Source organism: Anas platyrhynchos, chromosome 3 (assembly GCF_047663525.1).
Source record: "Anas platyrhynchos isolate ZD024472 breed Pekin duck chromosome 3, IASCAAS_PekinDuck_T2T, whole genome shotgun sequence".
Lineage (NCBI taxonomy): Eukaryota > Metazoa > Chordata > Aves > Anseriformes > Anatidae > Anas > Anas platyrhynchos.
The window spans coordinates 58,293,103-58,315,027 of record NC_092589.1 but is presented as its reverse complement, the minus strand read 5'-3'; the positions used below and the strand labels follow the sequence as shown (position 1 = coordinate 58,315,027).

The 21,925-nt window shown below is 39.4% G+C and overlaps 1 long non-coding RNA gene across 1 annotated transcript in view; it reads right to left on the bottom strand.

Moving 5' to 3' along the window:
* The window catches only part of LOC119716404 (uncharacterized), a 51,861-nt gene that overhangs the window by 9,741 nt on the left and 20,195 nt on the right, over positions 1 to 21,925 (bottom strand). The window contains exons 3-4 of the long non-coding RNA XR_005264335.2: positions 13,861 to 14,017; positions 11,535 to 12,107 (exon numbers count right to left, since the gene is read on the bottom strand). This is a non-coding gene — a long non-coding RNA (uncharacterized lncRNA). The remainder of the gene's footprint in view (positions 1 to 11,534; positions 12,108 to 13,860; positions 14,018 to 21,925) is intronic.

Genomic DNA, 21,925 nt, shown 5'->3' with positions numbered 1-21,925 from the left:
ATACTTTTCCTTTTTGTGATTAAATTGATGCGAGAGCCAGTGAATAATCAGAAAGTTATGCAAGTTAATTTATTTATGGTGAAAGTTATGTCATAGCAAGAAAGGAAAATCAAGGCAACAGACAATATGCTGGGTTAATATTTTAGAAGTAATACAAATTAATAATTGAAAACTCAGGAGTTATTTCTATTCATATGTTTCTTTCCAGCTGAATTTAGTCCTTCATTACCAATAACTGATTTAACTTGTAATCATACTTTGACTGATCACTGTTATAATATTGTAGTCAGCCAATCAATTAAATATTCACACCAATATATAAACATTAAATGTAACACACTAATGGCCTACTTTTGAATGTTTACCCTTGAAGAACATGGAAACCTGCTGAAATGTGTCAGATCTGCTCCCCTGTTCTTAAGGCTCATCTAAGAAAATGCATAATATATGAAGATTGGGCAGTAATATTTATAGAAAGCAATGAAAACAAAAACATAATGTCAATGAGGATGCTGGTCATGCCTGTGGGCAATATGTCCTCGTGTGTGTGGACAGTGAACACTGCTCTTGGGCTTTGTGCCTTGAACGGTGTAGGAGGACCCTCTGAGCCCAGGCTTTTTCAAGTGGGATCTTGGCAGATGCCAAACCTGTAAGGAGTGATTTGCAGCATTTGGGGGTGGATTTCTTTTTCTCCTCATTTCATCACTTTTTAAATATCAAGAACAATTTTATTTTAATCCTCTACCATTAACAGCTTCCTAATGTAACCCATTGAGTTACATAAAGTGCCACTTCGTTTTGTTCTTTTTGAAAGGCTGATCTATAATCAGACACATCTATGTAACTACAAGGATATCTACCAAGTTACAGGGCATCAGTCTGTCATTCTTGGAGTGGTTTCAAAGATTTTTTATATGTTTAGTGTATATAGAAATATCTAACCAATATGGTTCAGCAAATCAGGCAAAAGGCTTAGAAGTTAAGGTCAGGCAAACCAGTCTGTGGAACAGCCATTTCATTCTCAGTGCTACAGATACTGCTATGCTAAGGAAACTTTCTCCTTTGTCCTCCTTTTAGTTGGTCTTTGGCTACTTGATCCATGTAATTTGGAGTGTTCCTGGCTTCATCTTCACACTCCCATCCTCAGGACAATTATTTCCTGCAGTGCTGGGAAAGGGAAAGGGAAAGGGAAAGGGAAAGGGAAAGGGAAAGGGAAAGGGAAGAGATGTTGTCAAGGCCTGCTCTACATTTTTTTACACTTTCCATGTAATTTCTTGTCCGTTCTCTAGGATATGCAGCCTGACCAGTGATGGAGGCAGGCCACTGGAGTAGGCAGAACATACTACAATGGCTATATGTGCACCTATCAATGAAAACTAATATTTTTTTTACTCCCCAGATTTAAGCTGAAGATCTACCATGGTTCTTCAAGGTAGCAGCTACAGTATTTCCATGTTGGAGGGTGACCCAACAATAATATCTCTGAAATTCAGGAAGATACTTATGCCACCCATGATGAGAAATCATCCTGACAAGCTTCAAGCACCATACCAGGAATAACTAAATAAATCTCTCAGAGGCTTTTTCTAGAAAGGTAGCTCTTCCTCAGATACATCTGCTTGCTCAAATCCACTGCTGCCATTAATCTCAGATTTGGTAATCAAGAGATTTGCTTTGTGGTGATGTCCATATGGGCTGTATAACCAGCACCACCTAACGGCACTTTTAATGATATGGTTTTCATGAGGAGAGATGGATGACCTACCCTACAAAATAAATGCCAGCTCAAATCTTCAGCACAGAGCAGCCAGCCAAGGACTCGGGCTGCTCTATAAGTCTGGGCACTTTGCACCTAGTCTATGCTAGTAAGAGCTCTCAAAAAAACATAGTTTTAGACAGAAAATTGTTCTGAAAAATCCCAACTGTGTTCCGTATGTGAAGTGTAGGAAAAAGAGCGAGTGCTGATAACTCTGTTCAGATGTTTCCTTCCACTGCCAGGTCTTTTCCCTTTTAGGAGCCCACAGAAACAGGGGAAGAAGAGAGCAATGGCAGGGCAGTGAATCGTGCTCTGCACTGTGGGCAGAGGGCTCTTGTTGTCCTTGTTGTGTCTTTTTGTCCTCTGTATTTCAGCTGCAATGTAATATAACATTTAGGCAATGTTGTAACATCTTCAAAATTCCAGTCGTTTTCCTTTCCACTTGCCTGGCACAATTGCTTGTGATTTTCCAGCAGAGGGCAGTAGCATATTAATAGACATAAAGCTGTTAAAATCAAGTGAAAAATGCAACAAGATTCTTCCATATGTAAGCACCAGCACAGAGATAAGTAGGAGAGTTCATATCAGGTTTGTCTATTATTTAGTAATCTGTTACATCAGCGGATAGAGCAAACACTCTGCAACTCGGGGAAGTGAGGGGAGAAAGCTGTCTGCCTGCATTTGGGCATATTTACTGGAAAGAGTCATACAGAATGTCTCTGTATTTTCTCTTGCTGGTTGCTACATTTTCTCCTTTTTTGCTCTGAGAAGATGTAATGGAATTAGCAAATATTGCACTGCTGTCAGCTGAGCAAACAGTCAGCTCTCCATTTCAGACTTGCACGTTAGCTTGTTCCAGCACTGGGCAAGTGATTTGATCTGCTGGGCTGGCATCCTGTGACTCAGAAATTCAGTGTATGTATAATTGTCTAGGGAGGAAAAAAAAACAGCAGAGCTCTGTTGATGGTGGCATACATACCCATACCTCCCTCCCACATTTTCCCCTCAACAACATCAGGACAGAGCTGCACCCAGCTGGTCCCTCTGCTCCACGTACTTTTTCCCTGTGTCACATGTGAGCAGCTCAGCTCAAGTGAGTGCAGCTATATCGCTGCCCCCAGAACTGCTCTCTCCTAGGGCAGGATTGACCAGAAAGCTGCTTCACTGGCAAATGGCACCATGTTGAAATTAAAATGTCTCATCAGCAATTCTGGCAAGATCTTCAAGGGAAAAAATATGAAACAGTTTGAATCACCCCATCCATGCTTGTCCCAGGAGACTCTCTGGTCTGGCACATCCCTCTCCCCACACATGCACCAGCTCTTCTCTGCCACCCAGATAAGAGAAGGGGGCTGGTCTCAGGGAGGTACAGCAGGACAAGTACATGCCCAGTTTTAGCCTCTCCTAATTTTCAGAGAAACATCATAGGGATGGCAGCCTTGATTGCTGGAAGAAGGAATGATGGCATTGGAGATCCAGGAACAACCAAGACTTGTAAAGAGAGGGCCATAAGATTAGTATGATGGATGTTATGACACCATCACTGCTCCAAAACATGTTTTATCTGTGTTGCACACGTTCAGAGTCACCAACTAAAGGATCTCTCATGGGACTTTTGTGCAAATTTGCAGCAACTTAGTATAGAATGGACACAGGTTGCGCTCTCCAGGGAGGGCAGCTCAGGGGTGATGCAGCTCCAGCAGCCTAGCTGGACTTTGACCCATGTATGGCTTCTTCGCTGTTGGTGCAACCTAGAGATGGTGGTAAATGTGAGGCAAGAATTGAAGCAGTCAGGCCAACACCTCTTGCAAGCTGATGGGATGTATGGAGCCAGAACTAAAATAGGATTTAGGCAGGCTAGACCTCAAAATAGTGATCCAAACCAGACCCTGCACCCTACTCTGGTTAGGTGGCAGCTCTTGATGAAGAAGAGGAACTTACACTAATTTTAGCTACATTACACTAAAGAGGGGTTGGGGTCAAGGCTGCCAGTTCCCAGTAGGTGACTCTAAGGACTACCTTCTGGAGGAACTTCACTGCATTTTCAAATAAAAGGTGAGTCTGTGAAAGCCCCATACCATGTACCTCAGGGTTTTTGCACCAACCAGCCTCAGATAAAGGCATGGTGAAATGAGTCTTTGTTGTGGTGCTTCTGAGGTGGCTGAGCAGAAGGGAGAGAATATCTGAATACATACTTCTTTGCAGAAAAGATCAACTCAAAAAAGATTAACACAGGCAGAAGAAACCTGTCCCTGTGAGTATGACTGTTGGATACTGTTGCTGGGTAACGGATAACTTTAACTCATCCCATTCTTTTATTCTTGTTTATTTTTAATGCCTCCTATGGGTCTTTCTCACTTAGCTTGTTCTTTTCACTCAGACTGATGTACTATGGTTCAGCAAATAAGCAATCCTGTGACTATTTTATCCTACCAAGTAATGTATATAATGTTTTCTACATTCAAGCAAAGAGATCCTCTGATTACCATCAGGCTGGGCATTGACAAGAGAACAAAAAGGTCCTAGTAAAGGACCAGAGGACTTCCAGGACAGAGGGGACCCTCCATCACTGGAAGGGTCTCAGAACAGGCTGAACATGGGCTTTCTAAACCCACTCATGTGGATGCCATCAGCAGCTCAGACAGCAGTATCAGGTAACACAGTCTCCTGCTCTGTGATCCTCTTTAATTTCATGTAACTATTTTTACTAACACACTAAACAGCATGAGGAGGAAGGTGTTCCTACAACAAATTAATATCAGTGCCCTATCTCCACAGCTTATCTTCTTCTCCTTCCTAATCTCTCAGCTGCTAGCCCTTTGCCCACAACTGCCTTATCCACAGCATAGCTTCACCCTCCCAAGCCAGAACCCTACACTCAGCATCTTGCATGCCACCACTGATCACCCCAGCCAACAGCCTCCTCTCACAGAGGCAGCAGCCCCCATCATTTAACTTATCTAAGCCTCTGCTGTTGATTTAATGCAGAGATGGGATATAAAGCCCCTCCTAGGTCTGGAGGAGTCAGTCACAGGTGCCATTACCATCATCACCTTTCAGTCCTGGTGGACTGCAAGCATCTGTGTTAGACATGCATATTGCAGGGCTGATTTTGATATTGATAAGTTTGCCTAAAAGTGGGGAAGAGAATTAAATGACTTCCTGAGAACACTTCTGGTTCCATTTTCATTTTTCACTATTATTCTACTCAGATTAACACACTTTTAAGAGTGTTACCATCTCTAGTAGTCTTGTCAGGGCTGTGTATGCTGGACACCAGGGCTTGTGACTGGCACCTTTAAGTACTCGGTCAAAACTGTGCTGGAGGTTCATGTATTTGTTTTGCTCCTTAGCTTTTGTTCTAAGTTCATGCAGTTGTGTGAGCTGCTACTGTGAGCATGCTGGCCTGCTCCTTTACTGAATCTGCCAGCAAAAAGTGACAGGCCCTTTATCTCCCACTTAAAGGAAATCCATCCATTACTGAGGATGCTGCAAAAGACATTTCAGTGCTTTCTTTCAGTGAGGCTGAAAAAAGAAAGTGAGAAAGAAGCTTCAGGGATAAAGTTAATGTGAAGAAGTTTGACTCAGAGTGTTGACATTCGCCAGGGATGGTTAGGATTAGCTCTGGTAATGCTTGGGAGTGCAGTCACAGAGGTTTCTGTGGTGCTCCCAGTTTGAGCAGCCATTTCAGCAGGTAGGAGTCAGTGGGATAGGAAGGATTTTTAGTAACAATGAGTATTGGTACCACATGTGAATAAGGAATATCCCAACACACATACACACAGGTCTGAAAAACAAGCCACATGTTTCTTTTCTTTTTTTCAAACTGCACAGACAATCCAGTGTAAAAGCAAAGCACTAGCTAATATTGTCCTGACATCCAGGATGCTGAAACTAACAGATAGTTTTCCAGGATATTTGCAATTAAACAGATCAACTCAGTTCCACATTTAGGCATTGAATTAAATGGCTCAGTTTTTGTTATTTTTCATACCACAGGAAAAAAGTTCTGCCTTTGGCAGACAGTTCTTCCTCCTTAGATCTCAATCTCTGCCTAACAGAGTTTCCATGTGCACAAACCTTAAATTGTCTTGGTGCATACAAATCACAAAGTTTTGGCTGCCTGATGATAGGAGCTGCGGTGACTTATTCCCGTAAAGGAGACATTTTGGTGTGTGTAGAGCAGTCCTATGATTGTGATTGGCATATGGCTACGTTCAGCCAGCTTGTTTCTCCCATGGCTGGCACAACGCCAACAGAAGCATTTTAATATTGAGGTGGTTGTGGAAAAACAGCAGATGCAATAGCTGAGGAACAAAATAAAATAAAATAAAATAAAAAATATTGCTTTATGAAGTGTTTTGGCTCATTTACCCAATCTAAATAATTACTGATGACTAAGTGCCTGAGTTCAGAAAACAAAGGTTTGGTTTGTCTTGCACAATTTCTCTTCTCCAGTTTGGGCAACTCTTTCAGAAATAATTTTCTTTATATCAGCTAAAATGACTAGTCTGCTTTAGCTCTTTTGCCACACACTTGTGATTTATTTATTAAACCACACTGTTTGGAAGGAGGATGAAGAGCATCAGCCTCACTCAGGCTGAATGCAGCCCTCTTTCTTTCTCTCCCCAGATTAAGCCTGAATAATCTCCCAGTATCACTGTTTTCTAACATGGATGTCCTTTCAGTGCAGCAGTAGTTCTCCAGGTTTTGCTCACATATTGAAGCAAAAATGCACAAGATAACCTCCATGGGTTTTTTGCCTTTCTATTTTATCACAGAATCACAGAATCACAGAATTTCTAGGTTGGAAGAGGCCTCAAGATCATCGAGTCCAACCTCTGACCTAACACTAACAGTCCCCACTAAACCATATCACTGAGCTCTACATCTAAACATCTTTTAAAGACTTCCAGGGATGGTGACTCCACCACTTCCCTGGGCAGCCCGTTCCAATGCCTAACAACCCTTTTGGTAAAGAAGTTCTTCCTAAGGTCCAACCTAAAATTCCCCTGGCGCAACTTAAGCCCATTCCCCCTCGTCCTGTCACCAGGCACGTGGGAGAACAAACCAACCCCCACCTCGCTACAGCCTCCTTTAAGGTGCCTGTAGAGAGCGATAAGGTCACCCCTGAGCCTCCTTTTCTCCAGGCTGAAAGGTTGTCACTTAGCTGTACCAATCAGGTTGTCACTTAGCTGTACAGGAATGGCTTTTAAATTCAGGTAGTTATGATGTGTCATATTCTCTCTGTTGAGGTAGCAGAAGTTTAAAGCCACAGGGCTGATACTTGGCCATATGCGATCTCTTTGGCTGGCTTCTCACACCCACAGAGCTTGGCACCTTTTCTCCAACACTCAGCTTGCCCTTTCTATAAATCATGGACTAAAAATATATATATATAAAAAATTTAAAAAAATAAAAAATAAAAGCTATTGCCATTCAGAAAGTTAGCCCAATCTTCCTGAGTCATCAAGACTGCCAAGGTGAACTTTCTTCTTCCACTTCTTTTTCACTCTGACATGTTTTACCTTACACTTGCCACAAGTTCAGAGTTGAGCTAGCTGTGTCCCTGCTCAGCCAATGGATGCTGAATTGTCAGAACAGAATTATGTGTCCACACCTGAATGCACTGATTTATTGAGTGTGATGTGTTACTAATGGCTTTTTGTTTTGCCTATGAAGCAGGGTGTAACCAGCCATATAAAAATGATAAACTGCTGCTTGTCTTTGTGAGGATTTTGGTTTTAAGAATAAATTATTTCAGAGAGGTTGAATGAGGCAATTCTATTCATAGCCTTTATAGCTCAATGATTTCTATATGTAAACAAAATGATTTTCTTAAAAAGAAGTAGTAACATCAACTTACAAGACCATTGGATAATGCTTAGTGTTTAAAATATCTTTATTTTTTTAGTAGTGTAAACTGTGACATGAAAAAAAAAAAGAAAAAAAATAAATAAATGAAAAAAAGAAAATAAAGAAAAGGAATTCTCTGTCACAGTGGATTTTTGGTATTTTTTCAGTAGAAGGAATGCTGCTTACAGGCTTATGGACTTTTAGATAGAAAGAGATTTCAAAATCCTGAGCAAGTAAAAGGGAGTCCCAGCTGGTCAGTCACTGCATCAGAGTGAATCAACAGCCCATCTCACACTTCCCTGTCTGGGAGGACAAAAAAATATTTGCAAACACACTTACTGAAACGTAAATTTACTGTCTCCACTTGTCCTGATATCAATTGCAAGAAAGTGTCAGAAAGTTTAAACTAAAAGTAAATTTATAGTTCAGACTCAGGAATGAGTCAAAGCTAAAAATTAAGACAAAGGGTAGACCCAAATTGTGTCACCAATCTTCTGCAGTCATGAAGCTCTGGAGTAAAAGCCACCCCAAGTCTGGCCCATGAGACTGTCCCTCAGATGGGTGGCGGGTGACTCCTGGATCATTACGCACCAGGTGAATGGACCTCTGGGTCACTCTACTAGAATAGCACCAGACTTATAACAAGACATCCCGGCTTGAGTGTGGTTCTGGTGAGAGAATGTTTGTTTCCAGATCAGCACAGAGCTTTGCACCTGGCCTGACCCTTGAGGAAGGGACCTGCTGAAGTACCCATCTGAGCTGCTCTTTTTCCAAAAAGCAAGGGATGAGAATGGAGTCGAACCCTCAGCCCAATATGTGGGTGTTGTGTGTCCTTCCTGAGGATCTGGGAGCACTCCTGCGTTCTGTGCCAAGACCAAGAGGAGCCCATCACGAGAGACAGGCACCAAAGCACTGATAGGGCAACAGAGCACTAACAGATCCCTAGTCCTGTGAAACCAAAACACTCCACTCAGTGGGAGTCTTTCCACAGGATGAGAAGCATTTCCCCCACCAGGAAGCTGCACTACAGAGCAAGACTCCATCTCACCTTTCTTTCTCATTCCTGGCCCTTTTCATCTTGCAGTCACTATGCTGTCGAAAACAGAACTCCCTCCTGACATTAAACTTTCAAAGCTCAATTTCTGCAAGTTCCTTAATGTAAGCTTGTCCTCAAACTCCTGGTGATTACTCTGGTGGGTAGTCCAGCACTTGGAGCACACCAAAGCTCAGAGGTAGGCACATGGGAAGAAAGAAGACAGTGCTTTCAAAGCACCCAGCCAGCAGTGAAAGAGCCTCATGGTTACTCTGTGACCCTCAGCAGTTGTTTTTTTGTTGTTTGCTTGTTTTTGTTTTGTTTTGGTTTGTTTTTTTGCTATCTGTATTCCTTCATCTGTAATTTAGAGATGAATCTTGATAACGGGGTGCTATTCTTAGCAGGTGGCAAGGTGGCAGGTGCAGCCGTGGGCACACAACCACGTGTGGGAAGTCACAGATCGATGTGATACACAGTGACACAATCCCACTGGGCAGCCCTGGGGGCTCAAACAAGCGGGGTGCACTCAGGGATGGGGGGGTGATTAAAAACAAGCTAAATTGGGACCACAGTGCTGAGCAATTACAGAAAATCCTGTCTAGAAATCTAGAGGAATAAACAGTGCTAAGCAGCCATGGAGCAGGTTGTGATAAGCCACATGGATGCCTTTACCACCAACCATACTGCTGTTTGTAACTCTAGCTGTGTTGGTGCTCTTTGTTGTCCTGTAATCATAGCAGCACCAGAAATAAAAAAGCAGAGGTTTTATCTTTCTTTGAGCTGTTTCCTTCCTGTGGAAAGTGCTGCTTTTGTACATTTGGCTTTATACACGGCTGCATGGTAGCCAAATTCAACTTCTGTATGGACCACTTCTTTAAAAAACACAGTAAAAAGAAAGCAGTAGAAAAGCAAACGTCATTGAGATTCACCAGTGACACTTAAGAACCACAGGGTCATGAACAAAGGTATTTGGTACAAAAGAAAGTGTTGGAAAGGCTACATATATTGAAATGTGAAATGTTTACAGATATATATAATTAATTCTTTGACATCTTTTTCCATTTAAAAACAAAAAACAATAAACATGAAAAAAAAAACCTGCAGACACTGCCAAATGTTTTGGGTTTTATGCATTTATGTTTTCAACGAGAAAAACAATACTGGAAACAGTGGTCAAAATCAAATTTTATTTTTTTTCAGAAATCATATTTCAGCCCCACATTGGTTTCAAGCCTGTGTTTTAGTGCTTTCCATTCTATGCCTGAACAGTGCTACCTGGCTGCAGGAAGACCTGAGGACACTTATTTTTCCCATTCCACATAACTTATAGGATATTTCCTGCTTAATACAGGGAAAATCCCCTGAAATAAGAATACCCAGCAAAAGATCTAATAACTCAAGTCACCAGTATAACTCCCTTCTTAACTCATCCAGTGCAGCAGTCCGATAACTGAGGACAATATAGGACACTGAGGTCACAGTGTATGACTAAACTGAAAATACTTTCACTGTCTTTTGAGTGAGCAAGTAAGGTTGCTAGTCAATCTGAGAGCTGTCTCTACCTTATACCACCTCCTCAGGCAGCTTCATGAATGAGCTTATCTAGTTTGCATGGTTTCAGATGTCTCCATGCATGCATGGACTTTATTTCACATACTTTCTACCAAATAGCTAAGTTACACATTGCACATGCAGATTTTAACTCCCATCACTCCTGTAAAACATCTGCCTGCATCCAGTTTCCCCATAGGGCTAGGGTGCTGGTGGGATCACCTGGCTGCCATGGTAGCACAGTACCAAGACACTCTTCAAACTTTCCACCCCCCAAATACACTTTGAATTGCAGAACATTCTTTAAGGCACTTCTCTTTGGTTCCGGGGGAGCAAGTCAATCCCCTGGCTGCCATCTGCTGTTGAATAACTGTTGGGCTTTGCAAAATTGCAACCTTCTCAAGAAAAAAAAAAAAAGTCTCTAACAAGCAGGCATTCCCTATAGGCTGAGCCAGCAGTAAAACCATAGCTCAGTGGCATCAGCAGATCACCATTAAAGGTAAGCCATAAAAGTAAGAGAAGATTTTGATAGACTTTGTGCTGCTTTGTATCTGACTGGTGGACAGAATTAATTCTCTTGTGTGATCAGGCCAGAATACTCTACAAATTATAAATTCATCAAAAAAGTACTTTTGAAATGAATAAGAAATTCGTAATTAATTTCAGTGTGGCCCTGCATTTCAATACCTTTCTTTCTACTTATTCAGATGAAATAGGTTTCAGCTATTTTGTTGAGAGATTTTGGAGAGAGGTATTTCTAAATTCTAGATTTGAAAAATCTGGGCATCTTTTTACAAGATGCAATCAATCAATTTCTGAAAACAAGTGAGATGTAATTACGTACTACATCCACTACATCTGCTACCATCAAACTTTCTCATTTTTATGTTAAATCTTTCTAACTTTAGGTAATTTTCACTTTCTTTTGGTACTTACTTGAAAGATACACAAAAACACATTGATATCATATCAATCCCCCATCAAATTCCCAAAATAGACTGGAAAAAAAAAAAGAAAAAAGAAAAAAAAAAAAAAAACAAACACAAAATTAAATAATAATGCCATTAGGTTCTCTCATACTTGTGTTCTGTTTCTTTGAACAATTAGATGTACTTACGTCTCAATCACTTATCTAGAAAAATGAGGATAGGAAATGAATACTTTACATTTTAAAAACAATGCAGACTAGAAAACAAACCTCAGATCTGACATAGTCACATCAGTAGGATTATAATCTATGATGAATCACAGTTTTAATCACAGTTAATAATCACAGTTTTTAAGCATATATTTTCTCATTGTCATTCACTTCAATTTCTTCCTCTCTGCGAAACCTACCTTGGTTTTGGATATGTCATTCCTCTCACTTCTGTGGGTCACTTGGAAGGGCAGGGTGGGGGAAAAACGACACTGGGCACTGTCCTGGGAAAGCTGCAGTGCATTTGGTGTCCATTTGTATGGGCCTGTTAGTCCATAAATTATTTTATTTTTTCCTTATTTATTCTGAAACATGATTTTTTCTGGTAGTATTTTATAGCCAGAAATAATGTAATTGTTTAACTGTCTCTTGGTGCATAGTTGCCAAAGCAGCAGAGCAGTATTAAGTGAAAGGCCAATTTTACATTACCCTTAATCCCTTTAAAACTGAGTGCTTCAATTTGTAATTTCCTACACCATACTACTGGTGTTTATTTTTGTTTAAATTTTGTGCTGAAAATATCCTATTTCACTTATTACAGTAATACAATACAATAATAATTTCTACATAGGTTTAAAAATTCCAATTGTAATGTAATTTTTAAGAGTCCAATGCTGTTTTATGGTCTGGCTCACTATATCTTTTTTTTTTTTTTTCCTTTCTCTTCTTTTTTTCCTTTTAGAAGAAGCAAATTCCAGTTGTGAGTTCATGAGCTGTAATAGAAAGGAAATAGATATCAAATCTTTGTTCTGGGCTCAATAAACTACAAGTGCAATCTACAGCTCATGAAGGGGAATTCTTTCCATAGTGTTTTTTTTCTACTTTGCCAGACAGAAACAATTTTCTGATTTATTATTCTTCCCTTTCCAGAGATTCTGTTTCAGCAATAGACCAGGCTACACACACTGCCACACAAGGATCACAAAACACTTTCAAACCTTGAGGTTATGATTTACATAAGATAATGTCTTTCAAACATGTGCAGCACATTCCAGTGTAGAACTGATTACAGAGTCTAGGGGAAGAGCAAGAAGGAGCAATGAAAATTAAGAAACAGGAAAAAATATGACCCTCAGTTGATGGCTTTGCCTGGCCAAGAGGGCAGAGCACAGTAAACAATCAAAAAAAAAAGTGGTGTGGGGGGGAATTTTAGGGAAAAAAAATAATATTCTCTATGATACCACCTTTTCATCTCTTTTTATCCCTACACTGTACATGGGCAACAGCAGAGGGAAAGGGAGAGATACTCCATCTCTTGAGGACAGTGCTGAGCCAGGACCCTGTCCCCATATCCAGATGGCTTTTGAAGGTCTCCAAGGTGGGAGACTCCCCAGCCTCCCTGGGTGACTTTTGCCAGTGCTCAGCCTACTGCACAGTAAAGTGCTTCCTCATGTTTGGTGAGAACCTCCTCTATTAGCAAACAGAATTAAAATATGCTCTTTTAATGTCTTTCCTTTAAAAGAAACATTTTAGTATTTACATATACTTATATTCATGAGTCCTATTACCTTTGCAACATCATGCTACTGTCCTCTGCTTTTTTGATTGCATGGTGAGAATAACACAATCTGTATATTGTGTAAGTAAATTCTGTCAATATTACAATATTAATGGTTCAAACATATTTAGATAAAATTGGTCATCACAGAGAGTGTAGGAGAGCAGAAAACATTTAAGGCATGCTCATGAAGTCTGCAGCTCTTCTCCATTTTTCATTCAAAATTCTTAATCACAACAAATGCCAGATGCGTTCAGACTTAAGGTCCATTCACCTTAGTATTTTGGCTGCTCAGTGGATGCCATCTGCAGATGCTTGGGGAAAGAGTACAAAAAACAAGCTACTTCTGAATTTGCTGCTGGAAACTTATTTTGATCCCACTTACTGAGTCTATAATTTTTCCCCTCTGTTGAGTACTTTACATTACAATTCATCTATCATCTTATTCCCCTGTTGCCCAATACTGTGATAATCACATTCCAGCTTCTTACTGTCATCTTTACCACTGAGTGTCCCAAATCATCTTTAAACTTTATCAACTCTCTATTTTCCTCCTATTTAACAGAAAAACCTGCTGTCATCTCAGGGGGCATCATGAGTAAACTTGCTCCATTGTCAAAAGTTTTTATTTTTTAACTTTTAGGAGTTACTTAGCCAAAAGGGCCTTCATTTTTTGGTGATTTTTTGAGTGTTTTTAGTTTTTTTAAGACTTATGAATGGTTTTGCTGAAAACTTGTGGAAAGTCCATATATACTACATGTGTCTAGATATGTTACTTACAAAGAACTCTAACAGATTTGTGGGCCATGATTTCCTTTGATTATATCCATATTGCATGTCAATTCCAATTATCCATTATCTGTTTATCTTACTCTTTATTATTATTATTTTAAACTGATTTCCCAGCATGAAAAATTAGACCATGGGTCAACATTTTCCAAGATCACTCTTTCAGTGACTGATGTTACCTTTATCAGTTTCCATTCCTTTGATATTGCTGATGGTTTGAGCTATGCATTATTACCGCAGGGTTAGCAGTTTTCTCTATTAGATTCTTCAGAGGTCACAGCACCAGCATAATCTAGTCCTGGTGATCTCTAAAGTTTTCCCAGCTTCTCCATAATTCTGAAATATAAATACCGGTGAAAAATTCTGTTACAGTTTACACAGCAGCCTGAACTTTTTTCCCAATGTGTTTTTGTTTCTGTTTTTGTTTTGTTTTTTATTTTAAAAAGTCTTTCTTGTGGTTTATGTGCAAGGCAGTATGTTGTCTTGCCAGCAAAAGGAAAATGCATTTTACCTTCTTTTAGGATCCTCCCTTTCTTTAGTCTGTGCTTTAATACACAGATGAGTGGATGTCATCAAAATGACAACAAATGGTGCAGAGGGACAGTTCAATTCTGGATTCCTCACTCTGTCTGTCCAGCCTTCTTTCAGTGGCTAACACCTCAGTGTAGGAATAGTTTAATGTCCTTCTCTACTCAATTGAATGCTTTCTGTTTGGGCTGTGAACTACATGGGACAGTGCCAGTCATTTAACACTACACCTAAAAATATATATAGGTCTATATATAATCTATACAGTTCAGCCACAGCATGAACTGTAACATCAATAAAGTCTGTGTCTGTCAAGTTCTGAAACTGGCCCTGTCCTGTCTTATTCTGCAGCTAATGGGGTACTGACAGAATTGTATTCCCTAACAGCTAATCGGAAATATCTATATTTATACATAATTTAAACATTCTCTATGGGGTATGTATCTGAGGGAACAAGACGTACAGGATGACAACACTTGAGGAGCAGGTGAAAAAAAAAAAAAAAAAGAAAAGCACTCAATTTTAATGAGAAAGGATAATGGAGCTTTCTGCTGGAGCAGAGCACCACATTCCAATGCAATAAAATTCAGCTTCTTAATAGTTAATCTGGATTCCCACTTTCCATGGTAACGACTCCTAAAAATCAAGAGGAAGTTTAATAAGCTCATAGATATGGATTTAAGCAAGGCTACATGAGTCATTAGAAACTATCATAAGAGAACCCTTCTGCAGTGATAGCTCTGTGAATTAGACAGACTAACAAGATCTTTCTGTCCTTGAGTTCCACCTCTTAGCTAAGATTTTCCATAGTTTACTAAGAGTGCTAATTCACAACTATCCCCCACCTACACTCTCTTCTTTTGCAAATCTAATATTGGCTATGTGAGGAGAAGAATAGATATAAGGGGTTTTCCTGAGCCTTTGGCCTCATTCAGATTCCTCAAAGGAATGAACAGCAGTCTGTAGCTTGACTATAGATGCTAACTACACATAGTTTCAAACAACATAGGGGAGATAATTCTATACTTTTCTCAGCTTTGTGTGTGTGTGTGTGTGCATGTGCTCTCCTCAATTTCCATGTCATTCGTAATCCAAAATTATCCAATTTTATTTTTAATTGTCCTGCAAACTCTCTTGCTTAGGGAGAAGAAATAATTCATGGCTGGTACATTCCTTAGTGTCTTTGCCAATCAAAACATGCGTCTTACCATTTACTGGCAACATGGTTATCGTGATTCAAGCCACTTGGCTCCTTTGTTAGATCTCTCTGGCATGGAAAGGAAAATTCACACCAGTGAAGAAGAAAACCATCGAGTCATTAAATGTTTATTTGAATATTTAAATCTTTGGCTGCAAAGAAGTGTCTAGGGAGAGTTCCATATTTAACAAGGGGGCTTACTGAAACCATGCCTATAGACAACACTCTTTCAATTTGCTGACACATTTGCTGAACACCTCTCTGTCAAATAAAGATGGAACTCTATGTTATGAAAGATACTTAAATATAAACAAATACTTCCTAACTTGGGATTGCGAGGTGATGCTGGTGGAACAGTAGAATGAATTGCCAATCATATCACTTGTGGTGATGAGGAAATTATTCACCTCCTAGTCATACGAGCTTTAGGTAACAAACTTGAAATCAAATACAATAATCCAAAAATTGACTAGAAGTAGACTGTGACCTGTCATGCCTCACACGTTGATTATTCTTATACTCAGAATACTCATTCTTTTGGAGCTGTTTTACTTTGCGCTGAAATTAGCTCATTTTCAGGGAAGTCATGTTTGTAGAATGGGTTCAGTGACTGAAAGACGCTTAGCCACAGTGTTAGCAGTGCTACAACAGATACTAAGAACTCTATCTGTCACAGGTTCTGCCTGGTAACATAGTCCCTCGGTGTCCCTGTTCCTTGAGTATGCTATGAGCCAAAGCAATATCCTTTATATGCCATCTTATGTCACTGTCTCGTGCCATGAAGCAGAAGAGACCTTACAGGTCTATAAATAAATTAAAAGTAAGAAAATTAAAAACAAGAGCATCTACTAAACATGCAGAGCAAAGCAAACATTTTTTTTCCATATTTTGAATGAAAAATAGCTATTGTGTCATAAGAATTAACACTAAAAAAAAAAAAAAACAGACAGAAAATACAATAGAGAATTATTTTTTGATCCTTCCAAAAGTTTACCTTTTGAATGGGGTCTTAAGCACACGAGTAGGCAAAAAGTATCAATTTTTTGGTTGTGTTTGTTTAGTAAACCAACTGGGCAAAGCTCCAAAAAATATGTTCCTAAGGTGGAATCAAGTAAATCAGACTAATATTTGGAAAATGAGACAGTTTATTCAGGATTGGGAAGGCCTTCTTATGATTCTTATGAAGACTTCACTAATTTATCTAGATGAGAAAGAATAATATTGTGATGACATGAAACAGTCTTGGTTTTTTCCCTGTTTCCATGTAAGTTCTAAAACAAAGTTTGTTTCATACAATACTAAATGTTAAAAAGTTGTCTACATAAGCTTAAACTGACATGAGTGAGAAACAGGAGTCCCTTCCTGTGAGTTTTTTTCAAGACTCAAATCTCTTTTCCTAATAAGTGTCTTCTTACTAATAATGAGGAAACAAGTCTAATAAGAAAGCCTTTCCCTGAAATAATCAACACCCATTGGTTACGGTACTCAGTTATTCTTAGAAAATCAATCTTGATTTTCTAAGAAAATAGACCAGATGTTGGTCACTGGCACTAGTGAGTTCTTGGTCTTGCAGCTGACAAAGCCCACAGGAATTGTTAGTTTTGTGCTAGACTGACTGATCAAATAATAAAAATGCATTATTTTGAAGGACTCATTACCACACACTTAATCATATTTATAATGCCATGCTGGCACAGCTGTGTACCAATGCAAATAATGCCTTTCAAAAATTAAGTTAAAATAATAATAATAAAAAAGTCCCTCACTCAACAGAATAAAAAGTGGTTTTTTTTTTCTATTTTATTTAATTCTTGGCAAAAATCTAGCCTTTAGGATGCCAACAAATAAGTAAGTTTAAGTAAGTTAAATAAGCTTTCAAGCTGCTTAGTTTCTTCATCATTAAGGGCATAGCAAATTAAAATTGGAAAAATTCCTTGCTGCCCTAAAACATCTCATCAATCACAGACTTGTGTATGTGTTGACATCTTTTTTCTTTTCCCTCTAAAGAAAAGAAGTTGGCTAAACAGAGCATCTGCCTAGAGCCAAACGTCTCCCCAAAGGAATCTGGTTCTTATTGGACTGAAATGAAACTACTGGTTTCCAACAGATATTTGTGAAAGGGGAATAGGAATGAAAAAATGTTTAGCATAAAGTAATTGCTTGATCAATTAAATGTTTGTATAACCCCTCCTCTTTCTCCAAAATGGCAATAATTAAAATTTTAAGTCTCTCAGTAGTACTTTGTTTCCCTTACTGCCTAATAATTCAGACTAAAAATACATTATATATTCAACACATGTCAATAATAATAATAATCATCATCATCATCATCATCATCATCATCATCATCATCATCATCATCATCATCATCATCATCTCCATCCATGTAAAGAACTTGCAAACATGTAGGGACTTAATTTGAAGAAAATGTGCAAAATACACAGGAAGGACACATATCTGTTTCATTCTGGTTATCCATTGCACTTGTAAAAAGAAGTAAACTCAACTGGGGATGGGAAAGAAGGCTTAAAGATGTAGTATCCATCTCACTTGAAGGACCAAATTGTGCTAAGGAACCTAGGATCCTAAATGATTTTCTGGAGCTAACAAAAAAACAATCTAAAAAATTTAGACAAAGATGAATCAGGAACGTAATGCCTCTGTCTTTGTGCAGGAAAGCACTAGAGACAACTAAAAATCTTTTTCTGTTGCTTCTTTTGAGTAAAGAGAAGAAATGACTACAGGCAATGCTGAGCACAGATCAGAGACATAAAGGCGTCTGCACGTCATTTTACATTTCCTCAGCTTTTGTCAGTTACCACCAGGGCCTCTAAATGTCTACCTCTGGGCACTCCAAGGCTCCCCAGGCCTTCATCAGACTGAATTTATCAGTACAGATCTCATTCCCAGGCCCACTGGGGTCCAAAGACAGGTGAGGCAGCACTCCATGCTGCATGGAGTGCAGCATGGTCCCCACAATCTATGTCTGCAGGGAAACGTGAAGGGCTCCTCGGAGGCTCTGATTCACTCTGGCAACAAAAGGACATGGAAAATGTGAGATCATGCTGCAAAGTCCTCTTGGCTTGCACAACATGAAGACCATTTCACTTCAGTCCATGTCTTCCCAGTACTATGTTACCCCAGGTTAGGAAATCTGAGGATTCTGTATCTCATCCTGGAGCTTCCCCATTCAACCCATCAAAGTGGTTCACATCCTATTGCCTCCTTCCATTTTCTTATCTTTAATCTATTTCAGGTTTCTGTTTGCCTTTTCTCAGTCTTATGGCTATTTCCATTGGTTGCATACTCTACCCATAAAAACGGCTTTGTCTTCAAGCTGTGGATGGTGGGGGATGACCATGGAGGTTTTTTCTACTGCTGCTGTCAGTAGCCTGATCTATACTTTCCTCTTTCTCTGTCTCTCCAGTACCACCACCATACCTCCTGGTCTTATCTCAAAAATCCATCTCAACTGAACAATTGTCAGGGAGTTAGGATAACTTCTAGTTTCTCAAACTGAGTGCCCCATTAACATGTTATACTTAAATCTTTTCTCTGTGGACCTGATAAAGGCTGATGTACAGAGAATTCAGAGATTGCTTGTTGAGTTCAGTGAGAGCAACCAGCATGAGCCAGGACTTGGTTCTTTCTGGCCAAAAGTCTGAAAACAAATAAATCTCTATCCACTGATGAACCCATTGAGGAGTTCCCCTTCACATTTCAACATTTCTTGATAAAATCCTCATCATTGCTAGGTTCAAGTCTTTGGAGAACATGTTCCCTTTTCCCTTTGCTATCAGAAAAGGGCCACCCCATGCCTCCAGGACATGAAGATACACACCGTGGCTGTCTTTTGACAACAGGATGTTAGTCTTGATGGAGACAGACCCATAGTGGTGGACAAAAGGGATTTCTGCCTCTACTGTCCTACCTGTAGCTAAACATCTCCTTTAATATTTTACTTTCCAAGGCTATATGCATTTGCTACACATGGAGTACTGTCACTTCTCATGTGGTTTGACCAAGAGGAGATTGACACAGTGATCACAGATGACTAAAGGAAACCTGCAGGCATTCATAGTCTGCATTTCAGAACTGCTCTGGCATTTGAAAATTTCTGTGCCTGTCTCTCTAGGGCAGTGACCACAGCTGATACCCCTGTCAGGAAGCACATCAGACCACTCTCTGGCCAAGCCATCAAGGCAAAAGTGCAAGTGTGTCAGTGCTTCAAAAAAACATTCCATGTAGTTTCATACCCTGATCATTAATTCTGCATGAGTAAAGGTCTGATGAGCTCTCTGTGAAGCATATTACTCTGCCTGAGTTGGTTGAGTTGAAATTTTCTACTTTATGATGAGGAACAGGTAAAAATTAGTTGCCTTTCTCACTGTGCTTTAAGCCAAGTTTGCTCTTTAGCACGATGTCTCTCTCACTCCAAAATTTGACAGTAAGGGTACTTGCCTGCACATTCATTTTCTTAAGTAGTACCTTTCCTAATCTCCTAGGACGTGTAGTGGCTTTTTTTGATTCAGTCAAGGAATTTGGAAGACCTCCAACTGTAAATGCTATCATCAACTGGTGCCTTTTTTAGGCACCAGTTGAAATACAAGTTATTCCATGTAAACATAAAAAAAAAAGAAAAAAAGAGAGAGAGAGAGAGAGAGAGAGAGAGAGAGAGAGACTGGTGGTTTTCAATGTAAGGTTGACCAGAACCTAGATCACCAGAAGATTTTGCCGAGAGAGACTGTGGAATCTCTGTCCCTACAGATATTCAAAATCTGTCTGGGCATGATCCTGACCTCTCTGCTCCAGCTGGCCCTGCTCTGAGCTGTGGGGGTTGGACTAGTGGATTTCCAGAGGTCCCTTCCCACCTCAGTCATTCTGGGATTGTGTTTTACATGAGTCATTTCCTGCATATTGGACACAAGAAAATATTGTGATAGTCTTTCACAAACTATGATGGTTACTAAGAGTCCAAGTTAGAGCTTTGACTTTTGCTTGGTGTTGCAGCTGAGGCCTCAGTTGCAGTTTGGTAACAGGAACAGCTTCTAAAGGAACCGTGAGGCAGAGCTGTGTTACAACACAGTAACAAAAAAAATAAATAAATAAAATAAAATAAAAATCTGATGTAATGATTTTGAAGTCCCTTCTAAATCAGAATGTAAAGCATATGTTGAAGAAGTTTTAAATTAAATAACTTATACATATTCACCACTTTAAAAAAAAAAAAAAGTTGATTTGTTTTTTCCAGACTAAAAATGCTTTTCCCAATGGCATCAATGAAAAATGCATTAACTAAAATGAATTTCCCATGGAACTTTGATGCCATCTGAAAGTAAGAAGAGAAATTACTGTTCCTATTCAGATTTTGGTTTCCATGACGCAAGCTGTCACTACTAATGATGTTATACTACTGATTCCACAGCAAGTATTTACAGCAAGTACATCCAGCAATCACATACTGGGTTGTAAAATTCAATGAACTCCTTCTGTATCCTGCACAAAAACGTCAGGGTCACTTGTATTACAAGAACACAATTTCAATTCCTTGCACATAGTTTGTTTCTGCATCTGTAAATGAAATGTAATTCCCCAACCCACACTTTAAAATGTCCACCAAGTTATAGGACAGTAATTTATACTCTTAATATAATATTTCTATTATCCTAGAATATCTTTGGTAACACTCATATTTCAATGACCTGAAAGCACTTACAGTATACTTTTAATACCAAGCAAAGATGATCATCTTTACAATGAATAGCAACAAACTAGTATTTTTTAGACTGTGTTAAGATGAGGACAATAATTGGTAAACAGCCTATCACTGAAATAAAGTGAAACAGATTTCAAAGAGATATTCAACAAGGCTAAATGCCAGGTGCTGCTTGGGTCACGACAACCCAATGCAGAAGTATGGGCTTGGAGCAGGGTGGCTGGAAAGCTGCCCAGCGGAAGAGGATCTTGTGGTGCTGGTTGACAGCTGGCTGAACGTGAGCCAGTGGTGTGCCCAGGGGGCCAAGAAGGCCATCAGACGTGGAGACACATGGAGACACGTGGACATGGCACTAAAGGGACTTGTTTTAGTGGAGGGACTCAGTAGGCCAGGTTGGTGGTTGGACTTGTTCATTGTTCACTGGGAAAATAGGTTAAAATATATTATTTGGTAAATAATCATTCCACCACCCCACCCCCTACCCTCATCTGTATATTTTTTCTCTTGAGTATGATTTTAAATATCTTTGGAAAAATATTTTCCTTCTGTTTATTTGCTTCCCCATCTGTGAACCAGAATTGCTGATTTTATCAGGATAAACTTTAGAACAAAGCTCATTAAATGTTAGCCTAATCTTGCAGTCCCTAAATGACTAAAGTTTCTTTTAAAATTAATGTGAGGTTTCTCTGTGAGAGGACTTATCATTATTATTGTATTGCACTATTCTTCTTTGTTCCAAATGCCATTAAGCACTGTGCACGAGCACATGGTGAAAAACTGCGGAGCATGAGGAACAAGTTCC